Below are 12,864 nucleotides of genomic sequence, written 5' to 3'. Positions count from 1 at the left end.
CTGTCACCTCTCATCAGAGCACGTCTCAGCTTTATTGTGATGCTAGCTTTCTTGTTCCATGACCCCTGGGTGATAAGCTTGAGAAGAGGACCATATTGCGTCCACTGCTTTATACTCAAGCACAAAATAGTCACTTAGAAGTAACTGTTGGATGATTGAACGAGTCAATGAATGAATGAAGTAGTGGAGCCATGGTTCAAAGCCACTTCTAGGCAATCCCAAATCTTGTGTGTCTATCTAACCCTATGATATGCAGCATCACTTTAGAGTCCCTTGTCAGCAAGACAAAGACCTGTCATCACATGTAGAATCCAAGATGGGCTTTATCTTCTCCGGAACAGCACTCACCCATAGAATGTGGCTTTCCTCTATGCTATAAAACACTTTCCTGCACACTGAATCTCTCATCTTGACACGAACGGCCATAAAACCTTTCTTTGTGTAACTTTTACCGTGATGCTGGCTTTCCATTGCATTCCACTTACAAGTGTTCCTTTTTGAGGCACCAGAACTCTAATTGGTGAGACCCAATCAGCCCTAGTGGGGTATGTCACCACAGAACACCTATTACCTCATCACTCCACGTGTTGGAGATCTGGACATTGATGCATGTACTGTGGGGGAAGGTCCAGGACTAGCTCCCGGGAGAGGATCACTCATCCACTGAAGCATCTCCATCTTTAGCTCTTTGGATTCTGTGAGCTGCATTGGCTGGGGTTTGATTTGCCGTTAAGGGTAGGTGAACTCAACAAATGAGGACGATTTTCCACTCTTACTGTCTCATTTCCAGCGCAGCCCCGGTCCAGACATGGCAGAAGCCATTTATTGTGGATGCAGAGCTGTGGCTAGGGCAGCCTGAACTGCCTGATATACGTGCTCTGTCTGGGCTTTTATAAGGCAGCTGTTTCTCTGAGGATCAAGCTCAGGTATCAGGAGTGTGAATTATGAGTCCTAATCAACTTGGTCATGCTTTGTGGCCTGGGAAAAGCCAGAGTGTTTCCCTTTTATGATTTGAGGGTGCACTTTTTTGCAGCCTGTGGAGCAATTAGCCAATCTTTGAAATGGATACCCTGTAAATGCAGCGTGTCCTTGGAGAGCCACTATGACAGGTTACTCTGGGAGGGGAAGCTGTGTGGTGGTCCCACAACTGCTTTAGTGCTCGCTAAATGGCCTGCAATCAGGGGAAACACTGACTGTAAGAGAAAGAAGATAAAACTTCCAGACAGACAGGAACATCAACACATCCATGGCTATCCCTCCCCCCACAGGATCATCAAAATGTTGAAGAGTTTCCGCTAAAGGTTCAAAAGGATCATGCTATTTACTTTATTATGAAAGTTCACCTATTTCTCTGATTGTAACATTGATTTTATCAGGGCCCAACATCACGTTTGTGTAAAGGAAGAGAGGATCTCCTGAAATGGTTGAGAAAGACCAGGAATCAAATATCCCCCAAGTTTAAATGAGAATCTGAACCAAGGTGAAGTGGGACCTCTGTCCTTGGTGTGATTATTTCTCCCCTGTACATTTTATAAAAAGTTATTGAGATGAAATTCATTTAACATAAAATTAACCATTGTAAAGTGAACAATTCATTGCTATTTAGTACATTCACACTGTTGTGCAACCACCATCTCTACCTAGTTGCAAAATGTTTTCATCACTTCCAAATAAAACTCTAAAGCCATCAAGCAGTTCCTCCCCATCTTCCCCTCCCCCCAGCTCCTGGCAACCAACATTCTGCTTTCTGTTATTTTATGGACTTACCTATTCTGAATATTTCATATATAAATGGAATCACACAATGTGACCTTTTGTGTCTGACTTCCTCCCTTGTACCTATTTAAGGAACCAGTATTAAATTAGATGACTTCATGTCAGGCAAAAAGATAACTTAGTTCCAGAGCTCTGGTTCCAGAAAACTGAAAATTATCATTTATTTGATATGGGTACTGAAAATATGAAAAACAAAAATCATTAAAAATGAATTTTACTGTCCTCAATAAATAGGACCATTATCTACCCAATTTCCAAGCTTCCAACTTAAATATCAGCCTTGATTCCTCCCTTTCCTTACGCATCAACCTTCAATTAACTAGCAATTCTTCTTTCCAAGTACTGAGAGATTCTTTAATGTACTAATGTTTCTCTAATACACTGCCATTTTTTAAAAAATTCAAGACTCTTATCATTTCCTTTCTGTACTACCAAAAGAGCTTTCTAATTGATTTCTAACTTCAGTCTTCACTCCCTCTAACCCATTTTCCAAGCAGTAGCTTTTGTTTTATTATTATTATTATTTTTTACCCTATTAAAAACCTTCAAAGTTTTTGCTGCCTTCAAAATAAATCTGAGCTGTGTAACGTAGCCACCATATAACTAGATTTAGCCTCTCTGTTCTCAATCTTCCGTCTTCCCTGCTATGTTCCATCTATTCTGAACTCCCTTAAGGTCCTGACTGCAACCCTTTTTTTGGTCCTCCACAGGCCTTTGTTTTTACTACTTCCTTTCCTGGAATGCCCCCTTCCTTCACCCTTCTTCGCCTGTATATCCCCTGCGTTTCATTTCAGGACTTAGATGCTTCTTCTAGGAAGTATTCCCTCCACCGCCCACCTCCCCAGCACCTGCAATTTGTCACCCTCCTCAGCTCACATCAGTCCCCTGGAATCAGACTTTTAATTGCTTAGTTTGGTACTTTTCTCTTCCCTAAACTGTACAACATTTGAAGACAAGGATCATGGCTCATTTATTATTGAATCCCCAGTGCCTAATGTAAGACCTGGTACTAATTTATTGATGGATCATGGAATATTGGGAAAGCTTAACTGACTGGTCCCGAGAGACCAGAGACCAAAGGTTCACTATATAAGGCCATGTCATATTATATTATTTTTGATGAGTTGGATGAAATGATGCCCATCTAGAGTTAAAAGAATAAATGTCAGAAATCCCTTGCTCAGCTGAGCTGGAAGAAGCAGTCTGAGTAGTAAAGTTTCTGTCATTGTCTCCATTGGGACTCTTGTCTCCCTGAACCCTGAAATCTGGCCCTATATACAAACAATGATTTTTCCTCCTTGTGAAAAATTTGTAGGTCTTAAGAGTTGACTTAGTCACATTCTGGACTTACTTCCTGACCTCACTTTATGAAATGGAAGAAGAAAACTGAATGCAATAGCCCTGAAGGAAACTTACCCAGTGAAACCAAACGAGCCAGAATGGGCTGGCAGTTAAATGTCTATGTGTCTATGTGGTCACTGAATCAACCACTGGTCATTGAGTCAGGGTTTGGAAGACCATCTTACAGGACTGAGGCTGATTGATTTTACTGACCATACAAGCAGCCTCAAACGTTTGCTTGATTTGTTTTCACAATTTTTGCCCCCCATGAAGAATTGGTCACTCCCACATTTGTTCTAACATAGCACATAGTGCAGGCAACCGCTATGGCATTACAAGGTCTGTAATTATTTAGGGACATATCTGTCTCTCTTTGAGGATAGGGATTGCTTCTTAAATTCTTCTTTCTATCTCTTGTATGTATCACAGGACCTGTACAGATGAAGTACTTAAATTGATAAATTTAATAGCTCTGAATAGTCAGTTATTTCATAAGAGTGAAATTGTGTCTGATTCTTTTCTCTAATACTACTATAGTTTCATAAAACCCTCTCAATTATTCTTGGTATTATTGATATTATATAAATTAATAAATTCACCTTAATTGAGAAGCATAATAGTATTACTGATTATACACTGTCTTCCAAACTCTGAGAGTTTAATGGTGCTCCTGTATCAGAGATGGTCCTGGGACCAACGGGCATGGTTCTACTTGTTAGTATTCTGTGTTCTCAAAACCACACTAGGAAATATATGTTATAAGGAACAACTCAATATAAAACACAAATTTATTGTGAAATTATATGTGTCTCATATATCAAATTTTAGTTGAGGCTGATAAAAATGGTTTGAAGTGAAATTAAAGGCTGTCTACCCTAGTAATGACCAGAATGCAATGTGTCTGGTCTACTTGACCACAGCCAGACCTGGAATCTGTGGGGCTCCTTTGCAGGGGACATTGTCTTGACTCAGTCATGCCTGTCGGTAAAGACCACTTTTTGGTTTTGGTGATTACATTTTCTTGGAAAAGATAAAGATGCCTCCCAGCTCAGAGTTCCATAGTTGAGACACAAGGAGCTTTATTCTCCTTGTGGGAATCTGAGAATGTCGATCAGAGAACCGCCCAATCAGTTCAGAGGAAGGGGAAGATCTTCCCACATTCTTTACTCTGACTCAGTTTCCCAGAAGATGTGTCCAGTTATTTTAGTGAGTCATGAAAAATCCCTAGAGGTATCATACTTTTCTGAGTTTTGTGCTTTTTTGTTCCCCTCTGGAGAAAATTAAGGTGGAGGGTGGAGAAATGGTGATGATGATTTAAAAAGAGGAGAGGGTTCTAAGACAAAAGTGGCAAAAGACTTAGTCATGCAGTCGTGAAACTTTGTAACTCTGTGGCCTTGGGCAAATCATCTAACCTCTACCCGCCTTAGTTTCTTCAGTAAGCTCAGAAAAATAGTGTGTGATTTTTTTTCTCCTAAAGGCTCAGAATGAGGAATAGGGATGCTGTTTACTAAAAGATGCATTATTAATAATGTATTTTGTATTTATTTTAAATGATACAATTTTGTAAGATTGCTTGCACAGAAACGAATTCACCTCTGCAGTGTACTTATCTTAATGGGACCATTGAACATGCGCAGACAGGGAGAACTTTTTAGGGGCTATCAGTTTAGCTGAGCTTGGTTCTGATTTTGATGGGTGGTCTTACTAAAGAAGTGCTTGAGGAGGAGTGTGATGGACTGAATGCTTGGGTCTCCCACAAATTCATATGTTGAGGTCCTAACTCCCAATGTGACGGTATCGGGGTAGATTAGGTCATGAGGGTGGGGCCTCTGTGAATGGATTTGTACCCTTATGAAAGAGACCTCAGAGAGCTCCCAACCTCTTCTGCCATGTGAGGGCATAGCAAAAAGAAAGCTATCTGTGAACGAGGAAGCAGGGGCCCTCACCAGACATGAGATCTGCCAGAATCTTCTGGCACATTGATCTTGGATGTTCTCCCCTCCAGAATTATGGGGAAAAATTTCCGTTGTTGATAAGCTACTCAGTCCATGATATTTTGTTATAGCAGCCTGAATGGGAGAAAACAAGGAGCTAGTCCTGCTATCTTCTACCTCCTTCTTGATTCCAGATGGGCAACTACAAAAAATACCCATGCCATTTTAATGGGTTTCATCATATATCTTGTTGTCAATTTTATACAGGCCATGACTTCACTTTTATATTAGTGAGAGAACTCTTTAATTTTGGAAGATAGAGACTCTATGTGTGTCTCTGTGCCTTAGTTTCTTTACTTATCAGATTGGGCCCCAAATTCTCATCCTCCTTACCTTAAAGGGAAGTTGTGGGCTTCCCTGGTGGCGCAGTGGTTGAGAGTCCGCCTGCCGATGCAGGGGACACGGGTTCGTGCCCTGGACTGGGAAGATCCCATATGCCGCGGAGTGGCTGGGCCCGTGAGCCATGGCCGCTGAGGCTGCACGTCCGGAGCCTGTGCTCCGCAACGGGAGAGGCCACAAAAGTGAGAGGCCCGCGTACCGCAAAAAAAAAAAAAAAAAGGGAAGTTGTGATGTCACATAGTAAAGATGCTTTGAGAAATGGGAAGCAGTAATTCAATGTGAATTGTTTCTCTTTTACCTTCTCTTTTGGCATATAGCACTGTGCTGGGCAACTATGAGACATGCAGTAAGTAATCGTTGAATGATTTAAATGATTCAAATTTCAAATGTTAGATTTGAATGGCCATTGTGACTCTCTACAGATAAACAGTGCTGATTGGTTTATTTATTGCAAAGTTTAGAGGAGGAAAGCTGCATAAGTGCATGTGTCTTACCCTTGGATGAGACCAATGCTTTCTCTTAAATTAGTAACAGTCTCCTGGATTACACAGGCTAATGGGCACCATTTTAGTTTCAATAGATATATAGCAGGTTTCTCACCCTGGCACTACTGACATTTTGGGCTATATACATCTTTGCTGTGGGGCTGTCTTGTAGGTTGCTTAGCAACAGCTCTGGCCTCCACCCACTAGATGCCAGTAGCAATTTGCCCAAGTTTTAAAAACCAAAAATGTCTCTGGACATTGGCAAATCTCTGCTAGGGACAAAATTGTTCTTGCTAGCCAATCTTACTTAGTTCTTTAATTGGAAGAGTGAGTAAATGAATGGATGGATAAATGAATGAATGAGTGTAAAGAAAAGAAACAGAAAACAGACTTAGAAGGGTTGTTATACTTCATCAAACTAACAGTCCCTTATAGTCTCTGTTTTTCTCATACTCTAACAATAGAAATAGAAAAAAATACAGAAATGTGTGTGTACGTCTGTGTGCATTCCTCACCCAGACACAACATACTTAGTAGAGCTACAATTTTTAGTATCCCTAATTTCAGGCCTGGGAATATAGGTTGAGATGCTAAAGTAGTAGAGAAATCAACTGTTGGCTATTTGTTGGTTGATTGAGTGACTCATGTAACAACTATCTATGGATCACGTGCTAGGTATCAAGGTCTGTATTAGGCATAGTCTAGTGGATTTAAACACATGAATAGCTATCTATAATATCAGGTAATGCAATACACACTGCTATAGTAGAATTAAGAACATATTGCTATGAGAACACAGACTGTCTCTGTCTTAAGGTGTGGGTAGTTTCGGAAGGATTCTCTGAGGAACATCGGAAGTATCCTACAATTAATAATTTGTACAAGTTTTCCTAGTTGTGTGTACCCCTAAACAATCAATCACTTGTTTATGTTATTCTATAAATTTTTAAGTTCTGAGCCTTTTCCATTTAGTTAGTTCTCTTTGTGGATAGGAATGAGCTTGGTGTGTTTGAGAAGTGGCAGGAAGCCTGTTTGAAAGGCGTTGTGCTTGGCGTGCCATATGGTACAACAATGAACAAAACAGACACTTGTGGCCTTCCACAACCTAGTAAAGCAAAATTCTACACTTTTGTCCTTCACTCACTTCATGTACATCCTTAGGTCAGTAACCGTATCAATCTAAACCTCTGTTTCCCAAGGTGTAAAATTAGGAGGTAGGATGAGGTGATTTCAGCGTGTCACCGTTTGACCTTCTAGCATTCCACATTATTATATCTCTCACAGCCCTTATATCATTAAGTTCTCAACAAAAGTCAACTGCTGTTTGGTTAAAGGAAATAAAATGGATGGGAAATGCATCTTGTTAGAGGCTTAGGTTTTTTCCCCACTTTTTTTTTTAACGTCTTTATTGGAGTATAATTGCTTTACAAAGGTGTGACAGTTTCTGCTTTATAACAAAGTGAATCAGTTATACATATACATATATCCCCATATCTCTTCCCTCTTGCATCTCTCTGCCTCCCACCCTCCCTATCCCACCCCTCTAGGTGGTCACAAAGCACCAAGCTGATCTCCCTGTGCTATGTGGCTACTTCCCACTAGCTAGCTATTTTACGTTTGGTAGTGTATATATGTCCATGCCACTCTCTCACTTTGTCACAACTTACCCTTCCCTCTCCCCGTGTCCTCAAGTCCATTCTCTAGTAGGTCTGCATCTTTATTCCCGTCTTGCCCCTAGGTTCTTCATGACCATTTTTTTGTTTGTTTTTTAGATTCCATATATGTGTGTTAGCATACAGTATTTGTTTTTCTCTTTCTGACTTACCTCACTCTGTATGACAGATTCTAGGTCCATCCACCTCACTACAAATAACTCAATTTCATTTCTTTTTATGGCTGAGTAATATTCCATTGTATATATATGCCACATCTTCTTTATCCATTCATCTGTCGATGGACACTTAGGTTGCTTCCATGTCCTGGCTCTTGTAAATAGAGCTGCAATTAACATTGTGGTACATGACCCTGAGGCTCAGGTTTTTGAGAAGTGGCACCACCTTGTTGGGGAAGACATCTTTGCCTCATTGGATATATTCACTAGAAAAGTAAAGGAACTGAGAGGAAATGAGAAATAAGGGATGTCAACATCAAGTTCTGAAAATACCTGTATGAGTGCAGAGGCTCACATCTGGGAACATTATTTCAGTCTTACAAGACTTCCTTTTTTTTTGTGTAGGATGTGTAACTAAAAGTTCTTTATCTCACAGATATGAACTAAAGATATCACACTCATAGGTGATTTATTCCTAACCTGTTTTTCTACCCAGCATATATTACACTTATAGTTATATAAGTTATCTATAATAGTTATAAACCATAGTTACAATTTTTGACCTGGATACTCTATGAATTCTCAAGCTGCTGCCTATGTAGTATCTAATTTGTTCCTCCTAACAACAATATGATATAGGTTGGGTGAGGGTCATTATTCCCATTTTATAGATAGGAAACTGAGGTTCAGAGAGCTTATTAACTCACCTGAATTCTCACAGGTAAGAAACTTTGGAGGCATGATTCCACTTCATTTGTTTCCAGAGCAATATTCAGAAATGAATAAGACTCAAACCAAAGGCAAGCTGCAGAGCAAGAGAAGATATTTGCACCACATATGCTAACCAAAGGACTCTACAAAATATATAAAGAACTTTACAAGTCAATAAGTAAAAGATGGACAATTCAACAGTAAAACATGGGCAAAAAACTTGAACAGGAATTTCATTAAAAGAGTATATCCAAGTGACGAATAAACTTATGAAAGGCTGTTCACCTTTATTAGTCATCAGGGAAATGAAAATTACAATCACAAAGCAATATCACTGTACATTAACCAGAATGGTTCAAATGTAAAAGATGGAACATATCAAAACATGTTGAACGATAGGTACATTAGTTAATAGGAGCCAACTGATAGGGAACAATGGTAAAAATTAATAGCAAGAATAGCTAGTGAATGTATCGAGTAACAGGAACTCTATACCCTGTTGGTGGGAGTATACATTGTTGCAGCCACTTTGGAAAAGTGGCCATGTTGACTTGGATAAAGTTGGATATTTTCATACTCTGTGACCCAGTAATTCTAGTCCTAGGTATCCAAAAGAAAAATGTACCTCTGTTGACAAAAAAATCATGTGCAAGAATGTTTATAGCAGCACTCTTTGTCAGTGTCCAGAACTGAAGTAATCTAAATATTCATCCACAGAGAGATGAATAAACAATTGTGATATAGTCACATAATGGAATAGTATACAGCAGTGACAATGAAGAGTAACACTGAAGCTAACAACATTAATTTATCTTATAAACATGGAGTTTAATGAAGGAAGCCCTAAGCAAAAGAGTCCCTACAATAGTCTTATTGATATTAGAAATAAGGATAGTAGTTAGCTTTGGGTTGTGGAAGAGGATGCAGGGGATTTTGGGATGTGGAAGATGTTCAGTTTCATGATATAAATGTTGGTTACACAGGGCTGTCAGTTTGTGAAAATCCATTAAGCTATCCATTTATGATGTTATTCCTCAATAACATTTTACTAAGTCAAACAAATAAAGAACTGGAGTTATTAGGACACAATGAGTATCTCTGTATGCCAGGAAGAGAGATGACTCCACGGAAAAGTTAACAACAAATTTGGAGGTAGGTTATTTAAGAAAGTATAAGTGAGGAAATGAAGAAGAATGGAAATTAGAATATTAGTGTGTGAATAGACCACTGGCCACCTGTTCAGATGAAGAAAAACAGCTTCATGTGCATTAAGTAAATTGCTGAAGGTCCAACAGTTCGTGCGTGGTTTAGCTGGAATTCTAATCAAAGTCGTTTTATTCCATAGCTCATGCTCCTTCAACTGTACCATCTCAGCAGGCAATACTTTACTTCAACCCTGAAACAATAAAGAATAGGAAAAACAGAAGGAGGTAAAAGGGTAGACGTCATCAAGAAACAATTTAAAATATTGGTTTAAAGTCTGCCTTTCACCATAAGCTCTAGATCCTTATCTACCCTGTTAGCTACTCTTTATCCGAGAAAAATTCTTTAATTGAAAGAATGAGTGAATGAATGAATGGAGAGGAAAAAGAAAACAGCCTTGGGATGGATGCCACACTCCTTCAAACTAATACAGTCTCTAATGGCCTTTGGTTTTCGTATTCCAAGTGAAGAAGCAAATAGAAAAAAAATACACACACACACACACACACACACACAGACAACACACTTACTTGGCCTACAGCATCAGGGATCTCAGTATCCTTAATTACAGCTTATATTGCAGGCTACACAGAAGCACTGCTGATTCCAGTCCTGGCATGACTCCTGTTCAAACATGCTTCCCAGAAATCTTAGGCAGCTTGCCATGGTAAGGAAACAATTTACGTCAGGTTTTGAGCAGGGGACTCCGTCGAGGGTGGGGAGGAAGGCAGGGGCGAGTCGTTAAAGGTGGTAAGAGTAAGGCTTTTCATGGAGGCTACAGCTGATCAGTATTTCCCTGGTCCAGGATGTGGACAAAGCCCTCATTATTCCTCTTTGGCTCACCATTGCCTCAGCAGCTCCGTTCTGAAAGTCAGTGGCTGCCTGAAGATTCCTTTGGGGATACAGAATGAGTCTGGCTATGATGCTAAAGAATTTTCCTCTCTTTTGCTGGCTCTCTTGATGGTTTGCTGTAGTTACAAGATTTCTTTTTATTAATTATAGACAGTCTTTAATGTTCCCTTTAGTTCATGGACTGGTATTGAAATGACCTCAGAAATTATTTTGTCAAACTTCTTCCCATTGCAGGAATTATTTGTGTAGCAGAAAATCATTCTCCATTCGATAACTATTTATTCGTTGTGACAGTTATTTTTAATATTCCACCTAGTGTTCAACTACTCTTCCCTTCTTGCTAACAGCACTCTCATGGAGTTTTTTTTTTTTTTTTCGAGTGGAAGCATTATGTCCACACCCAAGCAATAAATTTTTTTGGTATAAGTCAATCATGATAATCTCATTCTCATACTTTCAGCATTCTTTGAAGCCTTAGTATACCTTAGTTTTGTCCAAAGAGACCTAAGAAAATGAAGTTTCCTGCAGAATTCTCAAAGAGGTTTTGATTTCTGATAAAAAGGGACAGACACACGGCAATGTCCTTTCTCATTCTGGCCTTGACTGTGAACATGACAGTTGCTACCTTGTGACCATGAGGGTAATGGCAAGCAAACCACAGACTTTATTGATCTATTGAACCCACGTAAGTTACTCTTCTTATATACCTGTTGGTAGGAATGTAAACTGGTACAGTCACTGTGGAAAACAGCATGGAGGTTCCTCATAAAATTAAAATAGAACTAACATATGATCCAGCAATTCCACATTCCACTCCTTAGTGTTTATCCAAAGAAAATGAAAACATCAATCTGAAAGGATATATTACCTTCAATGTTCATAGCAGCATTATTTATTACAGCCAAGAAATAGAAACAACCTAAGTGTCCAGGGACAGGTGAATGGATAAAGAAGCTCTCTATCTATCTATCTATCTGTCTACCTGTCTCACAAACACTGTATGTTTTCATTTGTGTATAGAATCTAAAAAAACAAAGCAAACAAATAAATATAACAAAACAGATACAGATTCACAGATACAGAGAATAAACTAGCGGTTATCAGAAAGGATGTGGGGTGAAGGATGGGTGGAATAGGTGAAAAGGATTAAGAGTTACCAACTACCAGTTATAAATCACAGGCATGTAATGTTCAACCTAGGCAATATAGTCAATAACAGTAATAATGTTGTATGGTGTGCATAATCTATAAAAATATCAAATTGCTATATTGGAAACCTGAAACAAATATAATACTATAAGTCAACTATACTTCAATTAAAATAAAAAAAACAATGTCACTAAGGTCAGGTTTTCTGTTTCTCGCAAATACATGTATATATGTACTATTTTCAAGGCACTGTGTGTGTGACAGCCTTCAGCCATCGGATCCATTAGATCTTCAGTGTCGACCTCAGCTACCCAGAACTACCTAACTTGGGGTCTCACCCTTCCTTGGAAACCTATATCTTGTGCCTAAGTGAGATGGGGGTGTAAAGACTCAGTCATTTGGGGCCAATGTGGGATGCTCTGACAGGCAGTACTTAGTCCAGAGCTCCCCACTAGGTTGACTGAGGGTTTGTTGAGCTAGCATTGCGTTAATGACCTTGAAAGGCAGTAGCAAGGAAAAATACTCCTAATGGGTAGAGTTTTGGGCATTGCATCTGGTTATCCCTTTTGTGTGAAAAGATAATTGGCCAAAGAAGAGAGAAGGGGTGATATAGGGGTAGAGGACTAAGAGGTACAAATTATGTATAAAATAAGCTTCAAGTATATATTGTACACCATGGTGAATATAGCCAATATTTTATAATAACTATAAATGGAGTATAACCTTTAAAATTTATGAATCAGTATATTGTACACCTGTAACTTACATAATACTGTACATCAGCTATACTTCAATAAAAAATTCACCATGATAAAATGATAAGGGTCAAAAAGGTAGGGACAGTAAAGAGATGAATGTGAGAAAGAATGAAGCAGAAGAAAAATGGGGCAAGACAGAGAGAGAGTGGGGACGAGAGAGAGATACGAGTAAAAGAGAAAATACTTCTCTATGGTAAAAAAAAAAATTACACATTTTAAGGTGCAAATGAAAGATGAAGAAAATACTGGCAGCACATATTAAAAAGTTTCAAAATCCATAACACAGAGAGTTCCAACACATAAATAAAGGAAATAGATTGGGTAGACCTTTTTATTTCTTATGAAAGTAGTAGGTAAGTTGTTTAATTAATGATTTAAAAGAAGACATCAAGGAGAGAGAGGCATTCTGGATGTGCTGTTCATGC

This window comes from Mesoplodon densirostris, chromosome 13, assembly GCF_025265405.1.
Source record: "Mesoplodon densirostris isolate mMesDen1 chromosome 13, mMesDen1 primary haplotype, whole genome shotgun sequence".
Classification (NCBI taxonomy): Eukaryota; Metazoa; Chordata; class Mammalia; order Artiodactyla; family Ziphiidae; genus Mesoplodon; species Mesoplodon densirostris.
Note: the sequence above shows the minus strand (reverse complement) of the source record.